Below are 20726 nucleotides of genomic sequence, written 5' to 3' on the forward strand. Positions count from 1 at the left end.
TATTTTTTGCAAAATGAAAAGTATTTTTAAGACTATGGAAGACAGTGTGAGAGATTTGATAACTTGTGTTTGTCCTCATACCTTTATAACTTGCAGGTATACATTTTAATAACTTGCATTTGTATTTTACTGAAATTTGTTTGGTGAGGCTATCCTTTTAAATGGCAAAACCTCTCAGCTGTCAACCTGCATTAGAGATCTTTGAAAAGGATACATTTTTACTTGAGTTATTGATTAAAAAAATGACAGAGTACTTACTTGGTTGGCACCTAAAGCTACTCCTCAGGGTCCTCCAAGGTAACTGACAGCGGTATTTGCCTTTTATTGCTTAGCACAGGAGCTGCCAGGCTCTAGAAGATCCTGTGGGCTAAGAAATCTGTAAGAAGACAAGCCTACTTTGACCTGATTGTCCATTTCAGTGAGTCTGTTCACTGTCTGGTGATCTTCAGTTAAGATGAAAGGCAGTTTTTCCCAGTGGTTAGTGCTTGGCAGATGAAGCAAATTGCAGATGGACGTTATTTTATTTTCATTTGTCTTCTGTCTTCTTTGGAGGAAATAGAGTGCTGCTGCTAGGAGCCAACCTGTCACTTTTTGTTATGAAATATCTTTTATTAATTAAATATTTAAATGCCATATTTCCCAGATCTCTGAGCAGCTGAGGACTATTTATCAGGTACAGCTACACTATAGAATCTTCCTGGAGATTTGGGTCCAAGTTTGACTGTACTTGCTCTCAACTTAAAAGGTAAAAGGTAAAACTTAAAAGGATTAAATATAAAGTATTTTTGTAAGAAACTTAAAAGTACATACCAACTTAAAATATGAGACTTATTGGTTTTGTAGTCTGAAATGAGATGCAATAAACAGAAAATTATAACATTTAACAGTAAGCATAGGTGCATTTAAGTTACATGTGTGAACACACACACACACACACACACACACACACACACACAAAGTGAACAGGAATTGTTTGAAGTGGAGGCTCTTGGTGGGCCCTACCAAAGGCACGCAACTGTGTAAAACACACATGCAGTAGAGTCAGAAAGAAGAATTTAGAGACAAAAACATAAACCTGGACCAGACAGGGAATACCTCAGTAAAGATGGTGGAACTTGGCCACCTGACCTGGCTCTCAGTTAAGAGGGTGAAGTCACCTGACCTCAGTTAAGATAATGGTAAGGTCTCTTGAACTCAGTCAAAATGACAGTGGTCAAGTGTTGTATGGAAAAGAGACCTAGAGGTGTGATCTGCCCTGTAGCCGAGCCTCCATGCTACAAGCCATGGCAGGGAGCAAAAGGCTAGAATTGAAAACAGCCACCTCATGGATCCTACCAGTCTTGTTGACAGGTGTAGAGTTGACGGGACAATTTTGGAAAAGTGGTGCCAGTGGAGACCCAGGACACTGGCAGAGGGAAGATTTATTCCATAGCTGAAAACGTGAAAACCGACAAAAACGGTGACACCACAAGGCTTATATGGACCATCTCCCCTCTATAGGTGGGGTGTGAAATGGCGGCAAACACTGCAGGGCCTGTAGAAGAGCATCCTCTGACTACAGGTGGAGTGTTAAAGCCTGATTGGCTCCGGTCCAGGGGACTTGGAAGCCAGAGAGGCTAGAGGTCACTCCAAGCCATCTCTCACGGCAGGAACCACTGACAAGTGCTCCAAAAGAAAAGAAAAATGGAGAGATAAAAATCCAAGGGACCCTGAGCCCCCAATCGAATGCACTGCACAATGTGTGCAGTGTTAGTGCAGAAGGACTGACCCTGGGCTGTTTGGTCACGTTTTTAGCTATGAAAAGCAGCAAAGGGCTTAACCGTAGCCATGAAGGCTGTAGTTGGAGGCTGGAAGGGGAAAACTCACCACTGAAGTTGCTACCACTGGTGTGCGTAGAGGTCAGTGCTCAGGCAGGTGGAACATGTGGTTGTTGTGGAAAAAATACCTGGTTCTGGATCCTGACCCTGGGAGGGAGCGGGAGGGCCTACCAAGTCTGACAGCACCAACGTAATGGTTTAAGTAAAATGCTGCAGGTCCTCAAGTGGTGGCAGTGGGCAGCAGGCAATGAGACCACACTGCAGGTGTCCAAGAGACAGCAGCAGGCAGCAGGCAATGAGACCACACTGCCGGTGTCTGAGAGACAGCAGTGGGCAGCAGGCCATGAGGCCATAGCCGGTCATAAAGGCAGCCAGGTCCCATGAAGGAGGCCACATGGCGGGTGAGAGACCATGCCAGATAGGCACACCATGTAGAGTGAAGTTGGATATTTATTTAGTGAGTTATGGAAGGGAAGGGGAGAAGGGGGAAGAACAGAGAGAGAAAGGCAGAGACAGAGAGAGACAGAAACAGAGAGTGGGAAGGGGAGAAGCGGGGAGAAGGGAGAGAGAGAGAGAGAGAGAGAGAGAGAGAGAGATGGAAAGGGAAAAGACTCAGGCTGCAGACAGGAAGGAAGATCTGCTTGTCTCAGGGGTGGACAGGGGAGGAAGTGGGAGGAGCTTGTCTCAGACAAGGAGGGCTTCACAGACCATTACAAATATCACCATTCACAATAGCCACAAATAACAGAAAATATCTTGAAGTAACTGTGGAGGCCCAAAAAATGTGAGCCTATTTCCATGTTAACCAAAGGTCAGAGAGTTAGAACTTAGCTCTATTTCTTCAAGGTTATTTTGTTTCTACCTCAAACAAAGGTCCTACCTAGATTTAGACCAGAGAGTTCTGCTTTCTCAAGGTTATTGTCAACAGATGTGGCTAATAGCCAGACCTTGTATTTCAAGTACAGAGAAGTAGATATGTTTCTACCTCAAACAAAAGTTTAAGGGCTTCCATCCAGGGAGTGGTTTGTCTGCATAATGTTTTGGTCTAAGGTGTGAGTGTGACTTGTTTTCTTCTAGCAACAGAATGTGTAACTGTGGGTATAGCCGCGACCTTCAATTGGTATGTTCATTTCCCTGTATCATGTTAATGTAGTTTATTTTTTGTCTTACTCCTACCTTTTGGGATCAGGGGTATTTTAAGCAGTTGGAAATTAAACACAGCTGAAATTCAGTACTCACTGGAACCCCCCACCCCATACTATTCTATATGTTTCTCTGTTTTATTATTTTCTTTCACATCTTCATATTATTTACTAATATTTTCTAAATCCCCAATGCTTCTACCCTGGCATGAGGTATTTTTGTCAAGGCTGATCCCCAACAAGTAACTCTAACCAAACAAGTGGAAGACTTGTGTGACAAGAACTTTGAATCTTCAAAGAAAAAACTGAAGAAGACACCAAGAAATGGAAAGAATTCCCATGCTTTTGGGTAGGTAGAATTAACAGGAAATATGGCAATCTTACCAAAAACCATCTACAGATTCAATATAATGCCCATCAAAATTCCAGCAAAATTCTTCACAGACCTTGAAAGAATGGTACTCAGCTTCATATGGAAAAAGCAAAGAACCCAGGATAGGCAAAACAATCTTGTACAATAAAGGAACTTCTGGTATTTTTCATTATAAGCTACAATAATAATCATAACAACAACTTTATCTTCAGTGTATTTATTTATAAGGTTTTATTTTAATTAGCTTTCACTTACTTGTAATTAAAATCAGTATTGTTATGTGAAATAATATTTAGACATTTATATAAATGTTTGTGACAGATAAGTTGTATGCTTTTATGACAGCGTCAAAGTGGATATGTCTACTTTAACTCAGCAAGAAATAAAGTTCAGGAATCAGACAGCCTATGTCTGTGGGAAAGACACAAGAGTACTATTTTACACAAGATAACATTTTAAAATGATTGCCAGGTAACTTGGAAAATCGTAATGTGTCTGTTCTGCTGCCAAATTCATCTTAGCACTGGGAATTAATTTTCTAACATCTTTTTGGAAGTAAGAGGTGAATTCATTATTTTAGGCACTGATATCTTTGAAAGTCTGATGTTCGGCTGCTTCAGATGAACGTGGAACCAGTAATATAATTGGAGTCAGCTGCTTTATCTTTCAAGGGCTCTTTTACATGACAACACAATATCCACCCTGCTCCAAGGGAAACCCTTGGCATGTCTACTATTCTAATTTTTTTCTACACTCTTGTTCATTGTGAATTCTTGGAAGCCAAGCAGGATAGCATAGCAGTGGTAGGGGTGGTATACAGACCACAGTGGCCATCAGCCTTGCTCAGCAAGTTGGTTTCCTGAGAGCTCGGGGATCATTTGTAACAATTCCCAGAGAGAGCTACTGCTCTCCTCGGCTATGGATGGAGAGCTTTGATATGAATTTCAGTGGAGACTCACGACTCCCAAGGGGTTGAAGGTGAGCAAGCTCACTGGGAGGCAAGGGTTGCCCCCGTACAAGTCAGTTATGGAGTTGTAGGATCAAGCCTGCCATGCAGGGCAGTGTCACACCAAAAGCAGGGCCACAGGTGAATTAAACTTTGCCCAACAAACAAGTTTAAAATATTGCCAAGTAATTAATGTTCATTTTTGGCATCAGAGATCGAAAAGACTAAATAGTGTTGAGCCTCTGTTAAAGGTCTCAAGACAAAACGCAATGGCAGGTACTTGAGAGGAGTACAGTCTGCCTCTGGTAGCATGTCTTTTGCCTTGTTTTCCTGACTTCTTCCAGTTATCCGTTTCTTTCATCTTTTACAACAAAACTTGATTGATAAGCATGTCGTATTAAAGTTTATCTGACAGTATTTGCTAAAAGGCTAACTAACATTCTGTCAGAATTCTTTTTCTTCCCTTCCTTTTTGTGCTAATGCTTGTATAAAAACTTTCAGAGTGAGGCAGAGGTCGTTAAAAATAAAGTAGTAGCTTAAACAGTGCAGATGGTTTTTCTGGGGCAATAGGCTTCCTTTGGGTAAGTCTGGGTCAAAACTCCTTGGTTAGGAGTTAGCTCTGCTTTGAGTTCTGCCTTGGAGTTCCAGATTGGACATATCTCTGCTAGCTGAATTTTATTACCATGCAATAAAATAAAATCCAAAGTACTTAAACTCTTTTTAATGAGGACTACCAAAATATTTTCATTCTGTGGCTCTGCCTTTGTGCTCTCCATATTTTAATGAGATTTAGGGGGGTGGGGGAGAAGCAAACAAAAGTACATTTCAGCCATATCTACATGACATTGATAAAGAGATGGGGCATAAAATATTGAGATAAGCAGTCATTTTATTTGCCCGGACATAAAAAGAAATAATGAGAGCTTTATTTTCTTCTTTTTTGTCTTTCTCCTGCTGAACTGGTCAGATTAACCACGTGTTTGCCTCAGAATTAAGACAGTTAGGTCTAGTTTCAGGAAGAAACAAATCAGTTTGACACTGTTTCTGAGTTGTTCTTTCATTTTCTTCTAGCTTGGCTATTTATTATGTTTTTGACCTCACAATTCTCTTGATACAAACAACAAATAAATGAGAACCCCCTATTTTTCTTTTAAAAACACACAAATAATTTTTTTAAATAAAATTAGGATTGAGAATTTTAATTTAATTGAACTAAATGGGTGGCTATAAATCAAGGCTTGGACCCTGTCATTGCTGAGACAGTAAACTATTTAACATGTACACACAGCAACAAGTGCTTTTGCTTTTTAAATAGTACATTATTTGACTACATATATATCTTTTGGTTGGTGCACTTTCTACCACAAGAATGAAATCAGCCAGAGCTTTGAGCAATACTGTGGCTAGAATCACAGCAAAGCTACTTCAGCTGAGTTATCGAACTAAAATGAAAACAATTGCTTAATGACGCACACTTGACTTTTTGAATGAGAAGCAATATGGTCCCCTCTGTATGCTTTCCGTATGTAGTCATTCCAAAGTTGCAGTAATTTTGCAACAGATAAAGGAACTTACACGCATCTTCTTAACACCGCCGAGAACACTAGCTATGTCTCTTGCTAGCATATGGTGCTCATCATTAGCAGTAGCAGGAGCCACCTCCTCTAGTTGACTGGTAGAAAATAGGGCTCTGGCTCAGAACTGTCTGCTTGCCATAGCCTTTTCTAGTTAAATTGGTACCACAACCTGTAGGGTTTCATCACTCCATTGGCAGTTTAATATAAACATCTGTTTCCAGTCTTTTATATTCTATCTGAAATTTTTTTTTCAGTTCCTCTACTTATCTTTCCTTCTTTCCTTTCCCACTTACTTCCCTTGACTTTGAAATAATAGTACAGTGTTCAGTGCTTCCTTGATCTTTGGCTCAGATGTGTGCCTCATAAAAGGTACTTAATTATCCTTCATTTTTCCTCTAGAGCATAAGCTGTTTGTTTGTAATTTCTCCCCCCTTAAACTTTATTACACTCATTCTCCGTCCAGCTCAACTTTCCTTGGAAATAATGTAACATGATTCCAGATTTCAGGGATGGTGGTGATTATTTCATTGTGATTGCCATCAGCAGTAAGCTGCAAAGGGCTTTATTCAAGTGAAACAATTTCTCTGTTCATTCACCTCTCTCAAAGTAAGGGTTTCTATTGCTACGTAGAGACACCATGACTACAGCAATTCTTATTAAAACAAAAAAAACCGTTTAATTGGGATGGCCGCTTATAGTTCAGAGGTTTAGTTCTTTATCATCATGGTAGAGAGCTTGACAGGCAGACATGGTGCTGGGAGAGGTAGCTGAGAGTCCTAAATCTTGCAGGCACTAGGAAAATGGTCTGTGTGTCACACAGAGCCAACCTTGAGCAAAAGATACTTCAAAGCCTGCCCCCACAGTGACACACTTCCTCCAAGGCCATTCCTACTCCAACAAAGCCACACCTCCTAATAGTGGCACTTCCTCTGAACATTTGGGGACCAATCACATTCAAACTACCACAGCTAGCACTAGGTTCTAGTCTAGTGTCCTTTCTGTTGAATTTACAGTGTTGGGAAACAAGGGTGTTTCTTGCAAGGTAATCATCTATTGGAGAAACAGAACCCCCAAATCAAAGACAATAGAATCTTCAAACTCAATTGTTGACTAAATTTCAGCAAATGTTCTGTGCAGTAGGCTTTATTATTAAGGCACACAACAGGCTTTGATTTTCTTGACTTTTGGGGAAAGTTAGTCATGATGATCGATGATTTGTAAGTTGTGGGCAGTAGGGAAATAGTGGAATTCTTTAAACAATTGGCAAGCAGGGCTTTGTTCTTATTGTCCCTTTAAGCTTGATATGAGGTGTTATAGTTAATGAAATGTGGTGAGTGAAGTGTTATATTCCTATTGGTTGCTGTAGCAGTCATTAACAAGTAGGACAGACTAGTACTGAAAATAGAATGTGTATCCATGACAACACAGAGTTCAGCTTTTCCATTTTCAGCAAATGGGACAGCAATTACTTAATATTTTCTTGATTTATTAATTTCCATATAAGTGGGGATAACAAGAAGACTTGAGTTGGGCATTTAATAAAGTTGTGTTAATTAGCTTTTTTAGGTACAGCTTTTATGTAATGACTGGGTCTCATGCAATCCTTCAAACATTTGTTGGAATTGTCCTGTGTGGTAGACATTAAATAAACAAAATGTGTTAGAGACAATTCTGACTTAAAGCATGGTGGAATTGATGTTGAGGTTCTCAAGGTGGGATTCCTAGACAAGCAGGGTCAGTATCATAGAAACACGGGAAAAAACCCACAGGTTTTCTTGGCTCATATTTAATCACTGTTAGGATAAAGCCCTCTGATAAGCATCTTGAACACACTTCCTATGTGACGACAGGGATCCCTAAAATTCAAGAATGACAGGTTGGAAGAAGGTATAGTCATTTCCGAAGAAAACCTTTCTTTATGTCTGAAAATGTTACAGAAATAAAAGGCTACTGTCCATTGAGAGAGTTGTCAATACACAGAACTTTGCAAGTTCTGCAAGTGTTCACTCTTTAGGGCACAGCCTAGGCTAGAAATGTAGGTGAAGGCCCAACTGCACATAACCTAGTAAAAGGTGACAGAGTAGGGCTGAGCTGACTCAGCTGGTAGAGTCCTCGCCAAGCATTCAGGAAGCCTTTGACCTGATAGTCGCCAGTGAACAAAAGTGAGCACGGTGGTACATGCCTATAACCCCAGCACTCTGGAGTTAGAACAGGAGGATCAGAAGTTCAAAATCAACCTCACTCACATAGTGAGTGCAAGGCTAGCCTACAACAAGTGAGACTCTTTAAAAACTAAAACAAAACAAAACTTCTGAACAACTCCTTAAAGGTAAAATTTAAAAAAAATAATCCTAATTAAAAATTTTGAAAATTTTGTAAGTCTTACTCCATGTCTTTGGTAATCAATTGCTCTAAGAATATTAAATAATTACCCTTAAAATAAGGCTGTGTGTTATAAGCTACTTGAGGAAAGAACCACTCAGACACGGACATTAAGCTAAATCTTAAAATAAGAATAAAATTACTTTACCGTTCCATATATTTCTTCTATGGCAGAATAAAATTGTAGATAGGAGGTAGAAAAAGTGTGTTTTCTTATCTGTATTTTTAGTTATCCCATCCTTCAAAGTTTGTGTTTATTTATGCTCATATATATGACTTTTGAATAAAATTATTTCCAGCTTCTCTAATAACTGTGTTTGCATGTAGGTTACCCCCTCTTGCCATTACCGGCCACACAATTTCCCACAAGTGACCCTGGAAGAATTTTTGTCTTTATCTGGACTCTATTGAAAGAAGAGTCCCAAACAACAGTTTGGTGACCGAGAATACACTTGAGATGTACTTTCCTGGAATGTTCTGTGGAAGCTCCTAGAATAGATAGTGGGAGTTCATTCCTTGGAAGTTCTAAGCACCCTGCCCTTCTTTCAGAATTGTTGGAAGGACAGGAGACTGCCTTACCCCTCCCAAATCTCCTAGGCTCCCGTAATTGGAAGATGTGTTTAGATACTATGCGCTAAAACTTCTAGGCTGGCCTGTCACATTTTGTGCGGGACTAGCTGAACTTCCAGAACACAGAAGTCTCTGAAGTGGGAAAAGATTGAGTGTATCTTCTCAGGACCTTACATCACCTTCATGGCAAAAATTACCAGAAAATGTGCCATTGTGTGTGTGTCTGTGTGTGTGTGTGTGTGTGTGTGTGTGTGTGTGTGTGTGTGTGTGTCTGAGTATGTGTCTGTGTGAGAGAGAGGGAGAGAGGGAGAGAGAGGGAGAGAGTTCTACTCTTTGTTCCTGTGCCAATGCCTGGAAGATCCCCACAGCCTTCTTGGTAGGTTTATATGGTTAACTCAGATTATGCCCACTGCCAGGAGTTTTTCTCTGCTGGAGTAATCTGAGTCTTCATCTGCACTATCCACTTAACACAATGACAGACACTAGTGTCTTCTTTCTGTCTTAAAGGTAAGTATATCTTGAAGGTGGGCAATTTTTATCTTTCCTTGCATTTATAGTATAATTATTAAATAATCTAAAATACCAATGTTTACTGAGTAAATGGGCACATAAGTGAAAGACAAAATTGAGACTGTTTTGAAGATTCTTTTTTTATTATGTCTTCAGTCTTAAAATATATCAGGTACTGTACATTTGGCTACAGATGACTGAATTGACATTACAAGAAGTATAATGATATTACAGTGGGATGTGGCACAGTTAGCATTATCTTAGGGAAAGGCCCCCATTGAGGAATTTTCGAGATCACATGGACCAATGGGTGTGTGTGTGTGGAATTGTCTTGATTACTAATTGATGCAGGAAGGCCCAGTCCACTGTTGGTGGCACCATACCTATGCAGGTGGTTCTGGGCTGCATAAGAAGGCCACTAAGCATGAGCCTGTGACAGAGTCATCAGTGTTCCTCCGTGATCTCTACCTCAATGTTCTGCTCTAATTTCCTTTGAGGATGGACTGTAAACTGAAATAACCCCCTTTTCCCCAGCATTACTTTTGGTCACGGTGTTTTATGAAAGTTTCTTTTTGCTAGTTGTTCGGTACTCTGTCTTTTCTTTTCTTTCTGTCTTCCAGGTCTCTATTTTCATGCCTTTGTCTACGTTACTCTGTATTTTCCCTCCTCCTTTTCCTTCCTTCCTTCCTTCCTTCCTTCCTCCCTCCCTCACTCCCTCCCTTCTTTCCTTCCTTCCTTCTCTCCCTCCCTCCCTCCCTCCCTCCCTCCCTCCCTCCCTCCCTCCCTCCCTCCCTTCTTTTCTTCCTTCCTTCTCTCCCTCCCCTCTCCCTCCCTCCCTTCTTTCCTTCCTTCCTTTTCTCCCTCCCTCCCTCCCTCCCTCCCTCCCTCCCTCCCTCCCTCCCTCTCTCCCTCTCTCCTCCCCCCTCTCCCAAGGTTTTTTATTTTTATACACTATACTCTGACTATAGTTTCTCCTCCCCAAACTCCACCCAGATTCTCCCTAGTTCCCCAACCACCCAAATCCACATACTTTTTTTTCTCAATCTCATTAGAAAACAAACAGGGTATCTACAAATAAAATAATACTAAGGCAAAATAAACACAACTGAAATAGAATAGAACAAAACAAATAGGAAAAAAAACAGAGCTAAAACAATAAACAGAACTAAGGAAATGCGTACACAGAGATACATATATTCACATATACACAAACTCATAAAAACAAAATCACAAATAATAATATATAAGCAAAAAAACCTGTAATAAAAACAATCAGACAAAGCATTACAAAACAACTCCCCACCCACAAAATCCCATTGAGTTTGCTTTGCGTTGGTCATCTACCACTCTTAAGTGTGCTTTGTATACCCAGTTAGATTCCACTGGAGAAAACAAATTTTTTCTTTCAAAGAGGTTATCAATTGGAAATAGCTTCTAGGTAAGGATGGGAGCTTGCATCTACTTCCCATCTCAGCATTGGGATTCCTCCTGGCTTAGATTTGTGCAGCCCCTGTGCCTGCTGCTACTACAGCCTCTGTGAGTTCATATGTTCTTCAGTGTTGTTTGTTTCCTTGCTATCTTCCATCCTTATTGGCTTTTATTGTATTTCCACATCATCTTCCATATAGTTCCCTGATCCCTATGGGAGGGATTTGATGGAGACATGCCATTTAGGACTTAGTATTTACAACTTGGTTAGTGTCTAACTTTTTTTTTTTTCGGTAAAGTGCAGAATACTTTCCAGTACCATGATCACTAGTCAGTAGAAATTTCCCCTGTTCAGCGAGTTATGCATGTGTTGTTTTCAGCAATAAGACCTTACCATTAGATTGAAAAGAGAAACCAATAGTCTTAGCCTGAGTTGTATGGGAGTTCCCATAGGGTTCCTTTGGCCAACAACCTGACCAGATATAACCCATTCCTAGCACTGGAAATTTCATTTAGTGGCAAGAGACATCTAGTTGGGGTTTTATATTCTTGTTAATTTGTGATTCCATTTAGATTTCTCTCAATACGTGTATATTTTAAGAAGTTTCTACTATATTAGGTTTCCATAAGACCCCTCAAATAGCTTTTGGTTTTAGCTGATCTTCTCTGTATTTTCCTTCCTTTGATCCTCCCATTTGATCTTCCCAATCTAGCCAGCCACACCCCCATCCTTCCATGATATCTCTTCGATTTCCCCTTATAATGGAGTTCCCTCCTTGTTCATGAGTCCCTTACTCTCTACCCAAACTCTGTGGTTATATGAATACAACCTGCTTATGAAGACTTAACAGCTAACACCCACATATAAGCGAATATAGACAATATTTGTCTAATTAAATTTTACATAAATCTGAGGGAGAGCTGAAACACTGCGTCTTAAAAAGAAAAAAAAAAACAAATCATTAACTGTAGTCGCTTTGAATTTCTACATTTAGTTCTTTGGTTCAGTACTATTAATGACAGGTGGCAGGTGTATGTTATCTCGATGCCATGTTAGCTTCTCACTGAGACTTCCTGCTCCTTTCCTAGACATCCTTTGGAGTAAGATTGGAATTTTTGGTATCCAATATAGTACCTGCTATGGCTTTTTGTTTCTATTGCCAGCCAACTGCAGCTGATATTTGGCGATATTATTGGATGTTCACTTACACGGTGGTCTTTTCAACCACACCTACAGTTTGGGCAGTTGGAGAAGAACATCATGGTATAAAAACACTAGCACTGGGATGACTGGCAAGTTGTGAGGCAAAGAGACAGAAGTCTTTGTCAGTGTTTAAAAAACATGAGTAACAAAGTGTGGTTACCTAACAAAGTAAGGAAAAAATATCTCTAAAACAGGAAACATTTGCTGAATGTAAAAATAACCAGGGAGCAAATTGGTTTTTTGCACAAAATCATTCTGGTAGTCACATAATGAATTTTGTGTTCTTCGAATATATACTTGATTTTTATAATGTTTTAAAGGGGCTAAAAAATCATAAATATATCCAAGTATCAATTCTACGATTATATTTATAAATCATTGACGTTTAAGAGCTATGATCTTTCAGTTTTGGAAGAATTGAAGCAACTAGTAGGAAGGATTTTTAAAAAATTTGTAATTTTTGAAGAGGAAAAGCAAGAAGGGAGGGGGTCAGAAACAGGTTCAGGTCTCCACCGTGGTTCTTTGTGAAATCAGTGTCACGGCGCAGGGTTTAGGGAAGAGCATCGACCTACGGAAACATGTCTTCTTTGAGTTGCATCTTTCAAGCAGCGAGGGCTCAGCTTGCAGCACAACGTCGGTACTTTAGCTTCACACTTCCCCCGCTTCCCCACCTCATCCTCTTGTCAGAAGCAGCATTTAATATTGGACCACTTTCAAAATGTGGAAACTACACATGGTTAAATTAATCGATAAGCGGAACCGAGAGGCTACACTGAAAAGCAGGGCAACAATTTGCTGATGTTTAGTGAACTGGACACTAGAGCTCCGTTTCAATCAAATCTGTAAGCTTTAATTGTAATAGAATCCAGAGTTTCTTATTGTATACTATGAAAAAGAAAAAAAGAAAAAAGGATAAGAAAATGTCTCTCCCTCCCCCACCGGGCTACTTCCTGCTATTTCTAACAGTGGTACAATGTTGCTGACTATGTTATGTTGTTACTAGGTTGTGTCAAATCAAGAGAATAATTGGACATTAAGATTCATCTCTGAATACATTAATTAGATGATTTCTTTATTTCTGTCTTAGGTTACTAATGATTTCCTCTCTATAACTAAGGAAACTCTATAAGAACTCATTATGCTTTGGGGAGTCTCCAGCTACTTTTAGATGATTTTGGGTGGATGTGTTTGTTCTGGTAACAGTAGACTCTATATTAAGTTCCAAAATTAAAATTTCAAAAAGGAAGGGTAGTATTTAGATTTCACATGTGTGCCCTTCAGGGGGCTATTTCTTTTCAGATGAAATATGTTCCACAACGGGGGTACCTATGGAGAGCCTGAGGCCCCAGGAATACTAATGTGCTCATCACTGCCATCCTAGACACCATATTCTTCCCAATGCTGAGTTTACAAGCATCTCCTCCCCTTGCAGAAGACACGGGCAGCGTTCTGCATAGCTCTGAGACCATGTATCTGGCTGCACGGTATGTTCATTTCAAGCAGGTTCTCACTGCTGGCAAATGCTGTCTCTTTTCTTAGTCCAAGTGTAAGTTGTGAAGGACAAAAAACCCTCCATGATTAACTTATTAACAAAATCACTTCAGCTGTCTGAGTTAAAGATATTAAACCAAAAATTACCTGAAGATCATTCCTGTTGTGTTAGCTTATGTGTTTTGAGCAGGTCTCTTCATAGGTTGTGAGAATTTTTCAGATCATTTCATAGTATTTCAAGTTGTTATTATTTGATCATATTTCATCCAAACAGCATTTTGCTTTTAAATGGTAAGATATCAATTTGGAGTTCAGAATTCATAACCAGGGAGATATACTCCAAAGTCAGGGTCAATCTTACTGTAACCAAGTGTCCCATAAGCTCTTCCCCCTGTATTTCAGATTTGTCAAAAATATGAAATCGGATGATTCCTTAAAGATTTTGTAATAAAATGTTTTTTAAAATTGTTTCCACTTACTGATGACAGTATACTCTGATTTTAGTTATACGTTTTATACCAATTTATATCTTTTAATTGAGAAGTATCTTTCACCTAGATTACTTGCAATGAACCTGCCATTTTGGTAATGCTTTTCGTGCATATTATCTTTTTATTGTTCTCAATTTGTTTAGTACTGATTTCTTTTGCATTTAAGACATTACTTTTTCTGAGTTGTCATTTTATTTCATTTTATATTTACTTTCTTAAAAATAAGAAAACATTTACTGAAACTTTTGCTTGTGTATACAGTAAGATAGCACATCTCCCTCATTTACCTCTCTACTTCCACACAGACTTCATGGCATAGCAACTTCTCAAGCCATGCCCTCTCTACTTCTACTTCAAAAGGGAACCCACTCACCTCGGCTAGGTTAGTATTGTCCTTTCATGTGTAGATATGGGGCCACCCACCAGAGTGTGGTCAGCTTACCAGTGGCCAAACCCACAGAGAAGAATCACCTTTCTCTCTAGCACGTATCCATTGCTAATCGCCCAGGGTCAAGGCTGGGACCCTGCGAATTCTTCCTTTATCTGTGCTGGGCTTTTGGCTGGCTTGATCCTTTAAAGGTCTTACCCAGTAAGCACAGCTGATGTGAGTCTCCTAGTGCATGTCTGTAAGATGGCGTTTTCTAACTTGCCTTACCCCCCTCTGCCTCTTACATTCTTTCTCCGTTCTGTGAGAGGATGCTCAAGAGCCTTGGCAGGGGGTTGACTGGTGGACCGAGATTCTAGTTTAGAACTATGGAAGTCATTCTTCTCAGAACTTTGAGCAGTTGTGAGGATCTGTATTGAATGTTATCCAGGGCAAAAAGAAGCCTCTCTAGCCAAGGTTGTCTTCATTTATGGATATGGACATAAATGCTTTGAAGGTATTTTGACAGCATAGCCATTTAACAAAATGACAACAGTAGGTTCTACCCAAGGGTTTGTGACCTCCCCATTCTTGCCCGTCAGGTTGGCATTGTAGTACGTAGGGTCTAATGCTGGATAGGACCCTCGATGTCTTTTCTCTGCTGTCAATTTGTATAGCAACTTTCGGCAGCGTGAATGCTAACTAGCCAGCAAGAAGCATCCTCGTTGGTTTGATCTTGTTTTCTCCAAGTCTCACAGCCAAAGTGTGTGGTGTCCTCAGCAATGGACTCTTTAACTTAGAGTTGTGCTGGGCTAATAAGAACAATGGAAAAAGCAGAGCTAAGTTGTTCTGGAGAACTCAATGGCCTCTCTGATCACAACTAGTAGGGAGGTATCTTGTGTCTGGCATTGTGATTTTGTGTTTAATAGCTTATGTCTTCTGGGAACATCGCTGTTTACCCAAACTGGGTTTCCTTTGTTTTAACTCTTTTGCTTGAAAAATTACATTTTCACATTAGCTTACTGATGAGTGGGTTTCCATAGTTTTTTTTTTTAAAAAAATACATATTTAATTTTGTTTAAACTGCTCCTTATCCCCTCCTTCTCCTGCTCTTATTCTTGTTTAAACAAGGATAGTATTCCCTCCTCTGTCTCATTCCATATCAAATTGGATTGCAAGGTGCAGAATGACTGAATGGTCTAAGGCTCCGCAGTTAAGCTTCTTCTTGTGAAGTGTCTTATTTTATGGGTATGAGTAGTCTGTCTGCGTTCTGTGCACTATGGGTGTGCCTGGTGCCCACAGAGGCCAGAAGAGGGTGCCACATTCCCTGAGACTGGAGTTCCAGACTGTTGTAATTTGCCATGTGGGTGCTAGGAATCGAACCTGGGTCCTCACGAAGGGCAGTCAGTGATTTTAACCACTGAGCAATGTCTCCAATCCTTATTAATTATTGTAAATGTAATACTTTAATTCTTTGAGAATTTCATACAATGTGCTTTGATATGTTCACTCCTGATTCCTTGCGTAACTATTCCCTCTGCTCCATGACCTCCTCAACTCCTAACTTCATGTCATCTTTCTTTTTTTTTTTGACCTACCAGTCACACTTTTAGAGAAAACTGACTCTTTTTCCCAGAAGCCCTCAACTGCCAATAACTCTTCAACTAGGGGTGAAGTTTCCATGCCTGACTGTTGATTGCCTTGATCTTGTGCAGGCTTCATGGAGACAACCACAGCTGCTGTGAGCTCATGAGTTTAGTGTTCCTGTCATACCATTGGAAACATTGTGGCACTCTCTGGAATCTGGCTTTCCACTCTCTCTTCCATGGTGGCTCTGGGTCTTGGGGTGAGAGTGTGGTATGGGTATGCCATTTGTGCCTGAGCTCTCCACTGACACTTTCTCTATGCATTCTGATTGGAAGTAGCACAGTGGATTCTTTAAGTACACTCCTCCAGTTCCAAGAAGGGGCACAAGCTGCAAGGAGACACAGCTGTTGCTTTGTGTTTGTAAGTTGTTACATGTGTATAACTTTTTTTGTTTCGGTAAACAGAAGCAATTCTAGAACTGTTTTCACAGTCTCAGTGTCTGTGGTGTTGGGAACCTGCAATCAATGACAGCTCACAAATAATAAAAATGGCCACAATAAGTAATTGACATAAACTATTTTTTTATTACATTACAATTGTGGTTCTACTATTTTTTAGTTATTGTTAATCTTTTACTGTTCCTAATAGCTGAATTAAATTTTTATTATAGGTCTGTATCATAGGCAACATGGTAAAAATCAGATACCATTTTTCTCTGCCAGGCATTGCCAGAGAAGTGACTTGGAAGGACTATTGTAGTTTGACTCTATCCTTTTTATGTTGTTTCACCTGTTTAGTTTGAGTACTAAAAGTGACAGGCTAATATCATCCAAAGTAAAATAAATTCAACCGCTGGATGACTCATTTGATGAAGTGATTGTTCTTATATGTCTCTGTCAAAATGTAAGACCCTGAAAATAGAGATGGGTCCAAAAAAAAAATCAACCCCCATTTGAATAATGTAGCTTAAATCTGTTAAGGAAGAAAATTATGGATGAAATATCACATTGTAGATACAGAAATATATACAAAGAAATTTATACTGGAATACTCACATATACACAATAATAATAACATACTTAGAAGTATTAATATAATTCAGTGACTTTATGGTGTATGTTCCTAAATATGTATATGAGTTGTCATATGATCCTACTATATTTGGGAAGAGCTCCATCTGAAATGTACTCGACAGTGACAGTGGAGGACATGAGCAATCCAGTTTAGCCTTGTAACACAAGGGCCTGCTTGTTGAGGTTTCTGTCCTGCCCAGTTCCCACAACCAGCAAGTCCCAAAGAAAATCACACAGATGTCTCCATAAGCTATAAACTGATTGGTCCCTTAGCTCAGGCTTCTTATTAACTCTTATAACTTATATTAACCCATTATTCTTATCTATGTTAGTCACATGGCTCAGTACCTTTTTCAGCGGGGCAGGTCACATCCTACTTCTTCCCTGTCTGGACAGGACTGCAGAGGAATGGGCTTTCTCCTTCCCAGAATTCTCCTGTTCTCATTGACCCACCTCTATTTCCTGCCTGGCTACTGGCCAATCAGCATTTATTTAAAACATAATTGACAGAATAAAGAATTGCCTCACACCAAGCCTGGAAAAGTCAATGAAACTATCAGAAACTAATAATGGCAATGATGATGTTATTCAACTATTTAATTATTATATATTCAAATATTCAACTATGACTTTGCTACAGACTTAAAGAAGTTTAAACACATTATTTATCACATTACCACCATGTGACAAATGCTATTTTGGATATTATGGATATAAAAACAAGTGGCTTAAAAAGCCCTTTAGTGCAGAAAATACGCTTTTTTATATGACAGTTCCAGGTTAGGTCTAGCAGCCCTTCACATATGAGAAAAATTAGCTCCGGATGACTCAGAGTCATGTTCTCCTCTGACACATAGTTTATTGTTATTATTATTATTCTTTAAGAATTTTCAGAAATAATGCATTTGAAAACAACTTTCTAAATACAAATACAAGTGAGATGGGCATTCACTTTCCTCTGTGTAGTTTCTAATTGTATCACATCTAGGCTAACATTTAAATAGATTTTTTTTTTGTTCTTTGGGTGCACAGAACTTGAGGGAGACTTCAAAATTGTTTGAGTTGGTGGGAAAATGATGTACACTGTGTAATCCCATAGTGACAACCATTTTACCACCTAGGTGCCTCTGTACCCTGTTCCTACCACTCCCAATAGGAATCAGTCTAAAATCAATGGACAAATTGATTGCATCAATTCCCTTGAGAAACAGATAAGAACTCACATCAGTTACAGTTGTGAATTTAGGGTGTGTCTAGCTATTCTCTTTTTCATTTAAAGATTTTATATGTAGGATATTTCAGACTAAAAACATTGAACAGTAACAACAAAGAATGTCTGTTTCCCTTTCACAACCTCCAATAGATGTCAAGAGTTTCATGATTTGATTGTATCTATTCCTCTTGTATTTTTGTTTTGCTGGAGTGTTTTAAAACAATAGCATTTTACTCATTCATTTTACTTATAAAACTCTCAAGTTTTCTTCTTTACCAACCAACAAAAACATCATTTGCATTTTTTGCAACAAGCTTCTTTTCTCTTAAAAGCACATATTTATTTCATTTTAATGTGTATGTGCCTGAGTATATGCATGTGTACCACATGCATGCAGGTGTCTGTAGAGGCCAGAAGATGGCTGTGGATACCCTGGCAATGGAGTTACAAGCCACCACCTAATGTGAGGGCTGGGAACCAAATCCCAATCCCAAAAACAATATGTGCTGTTAATTTCTGAACCATTTCCCAGTCTCTGAGATTTTTTTTTTAAATTTTAAAAGCCTTACTTAATCTTCAATTTGTGGTCTAACATTCTTATTTGTTTAAATGAGGTTTGTATTTTGTAAAGTGTCAGTTTACTCAAATCAAAATTAAAACATGGTCTACACATTGTGCTTTGTTGTTATCTGTCTTTAGGTCTTTCTTATTCGTCGGTAGATAACTTCCTTTCTGGTGCAGTACCCTGTTCTTCTTCTTCTTCTTCTTCTTCTTCTTCTTCTTCTTCTTCTTCTTCTTCTTCTTCTTCTTCTTCTTCTTCTTCTTCTTCTTCTTCTTCTTCTTCTTCCTCTTCCCCTTCCTCTTCCCCTTCCTCTTCTCCTCCTCCTCCTCCTCCTCTTTCTCCTTCTCTTCCTTCTCCTCCTTCTCCTCCTTCTCCACCTCCTCTTTCTCTTTCTTCTTTCTTCCTTCCTTCCTTCCTTCCTTCCTTCCTTCCTTCCTTCCTTCCTTCCTTTTTTTCCTTTCCTCTTTCTTCTGTTACTGGGTTATTTTACTTTGTACCTCTTGAAAAACAAAATATGAGCCCCCCTCTCATTCATCATCACCATCCCTGACTTTTCTTTGGATGTTTGTTTAGCACGAATAAAAAAACCTCAAAGACATATATTGGGGTTCATCCTGAAGACCAGAAAAACAAAACAGCCAGCCATTGACCCTTCCCTTAATCTCAGTTCAAAACCAGTGATCTTTCCTCCAGGAAACCTCAAAATGAGACTGAGACTGAGAGCTGTCTCCTCCTGTTTTATAATCCTCTCTAGCTCTAGGATTAAGGATGTGCACCACTATCACCTGGCTTCTATGGCGAGCTAGTGTGGCTACTAAGATTAAAGGTGTATGCCATTATGACTACTGGGATTAAAGGTGTGAGTCATTGCTGCCTGGTTTGTAAAGCTGGCCAGTGTAGCTGTTTTACTTTTCTGACCCTCAGGCGAGCTTTATTTAGTAAAACAGAAAGGAAATGCCACTACATGTTTGCATGATGTGAGTTTGAGATTTGAGTTTTCTGTTACAATTACTTTCAGATTTTTGTTTTAGTTATTTTTATGTTTTGTAAATATTAAAACTTTTTATGAGTGACTCATGAGAAGCTGACTTCCTGACTTTATATGATGCTCACTGGTACTAGTAAGCAAGAAGTCACAGAAACAATACTCTTTAAAATACTCTGAAAAAGTACTCTGGAGTTAATGTAACCAAAGAAGTGAAAGACTTGTACAATTAATATTTTAAGACATTGAAGAAAGTCCAAAGATGAGATAAGACAATAGATAAATCTTTCATGTTCATGGGTTGGTAGTATTAATATTGTAAAAATGGCCACCCTACCAAACACAATCTATGGATCCAATACAATTTTCAATAAAACAATGAAAAAAATTCTTAATTTTCATGTGGAAACACAGGCACACAAATATGGATAGCCCAAACAATTCTGAACAACAACAACAATAAACCAACCGACCAAACAATCAAACAGACAAACCAAACAACCAAGAAAACTTTTGAAGGTATTGCCATTTCAGATCTCAAATTATACAACAGAGCTATAATAAAAAACAGTGTGCTAATGACATAAATACAGATTCCTCTATCTAAAGAGTAGAATGAGGAGGGATAACATATAAGCCCCACCCTGGATTTTGGAAGAAGCCAACAATACAAAATGGAGAGAAAAAGTTTTCAGCAAGTGGTGCTGATTAAGCAATGTCTAAATCTATCTATCTATCTATCTGTCTGTCTGTCTATCTATCTATCTATCTATCTATCTATCTATCTATCCTTCCTCTATCCACCTATCATCTATCTATCTATCTATCTATCTATCTATCTATCTATCTATCTATCTATCTATCTATCTCCAAACATTTATAGAAGAATTAAATTTGATTCTTATGTCTTAACACTCTGAACAAAACTCAACTCTAAATGTTTCAACAACTTCAACATAAACTTGACACCTTGAATCCGATATAGGAGAAAATATGCTTGAACTCACTTGC

The sequence above is a fragment of the Myodes glareolus genome, chromosome 21 (assembly GCF_982192425.1).
Source record: "Myodes glareolus chromosome 21, mMyoGla1.1, whole genome shotgun sequence".
In the NCBI taxonomy this organism is placed as follows: domain Eukaryota; kingdom Metazoa; phylum Chordata; class Mammalia; order Rodentia; family Cricetidae; genus Myodes; species Myodes glareolus.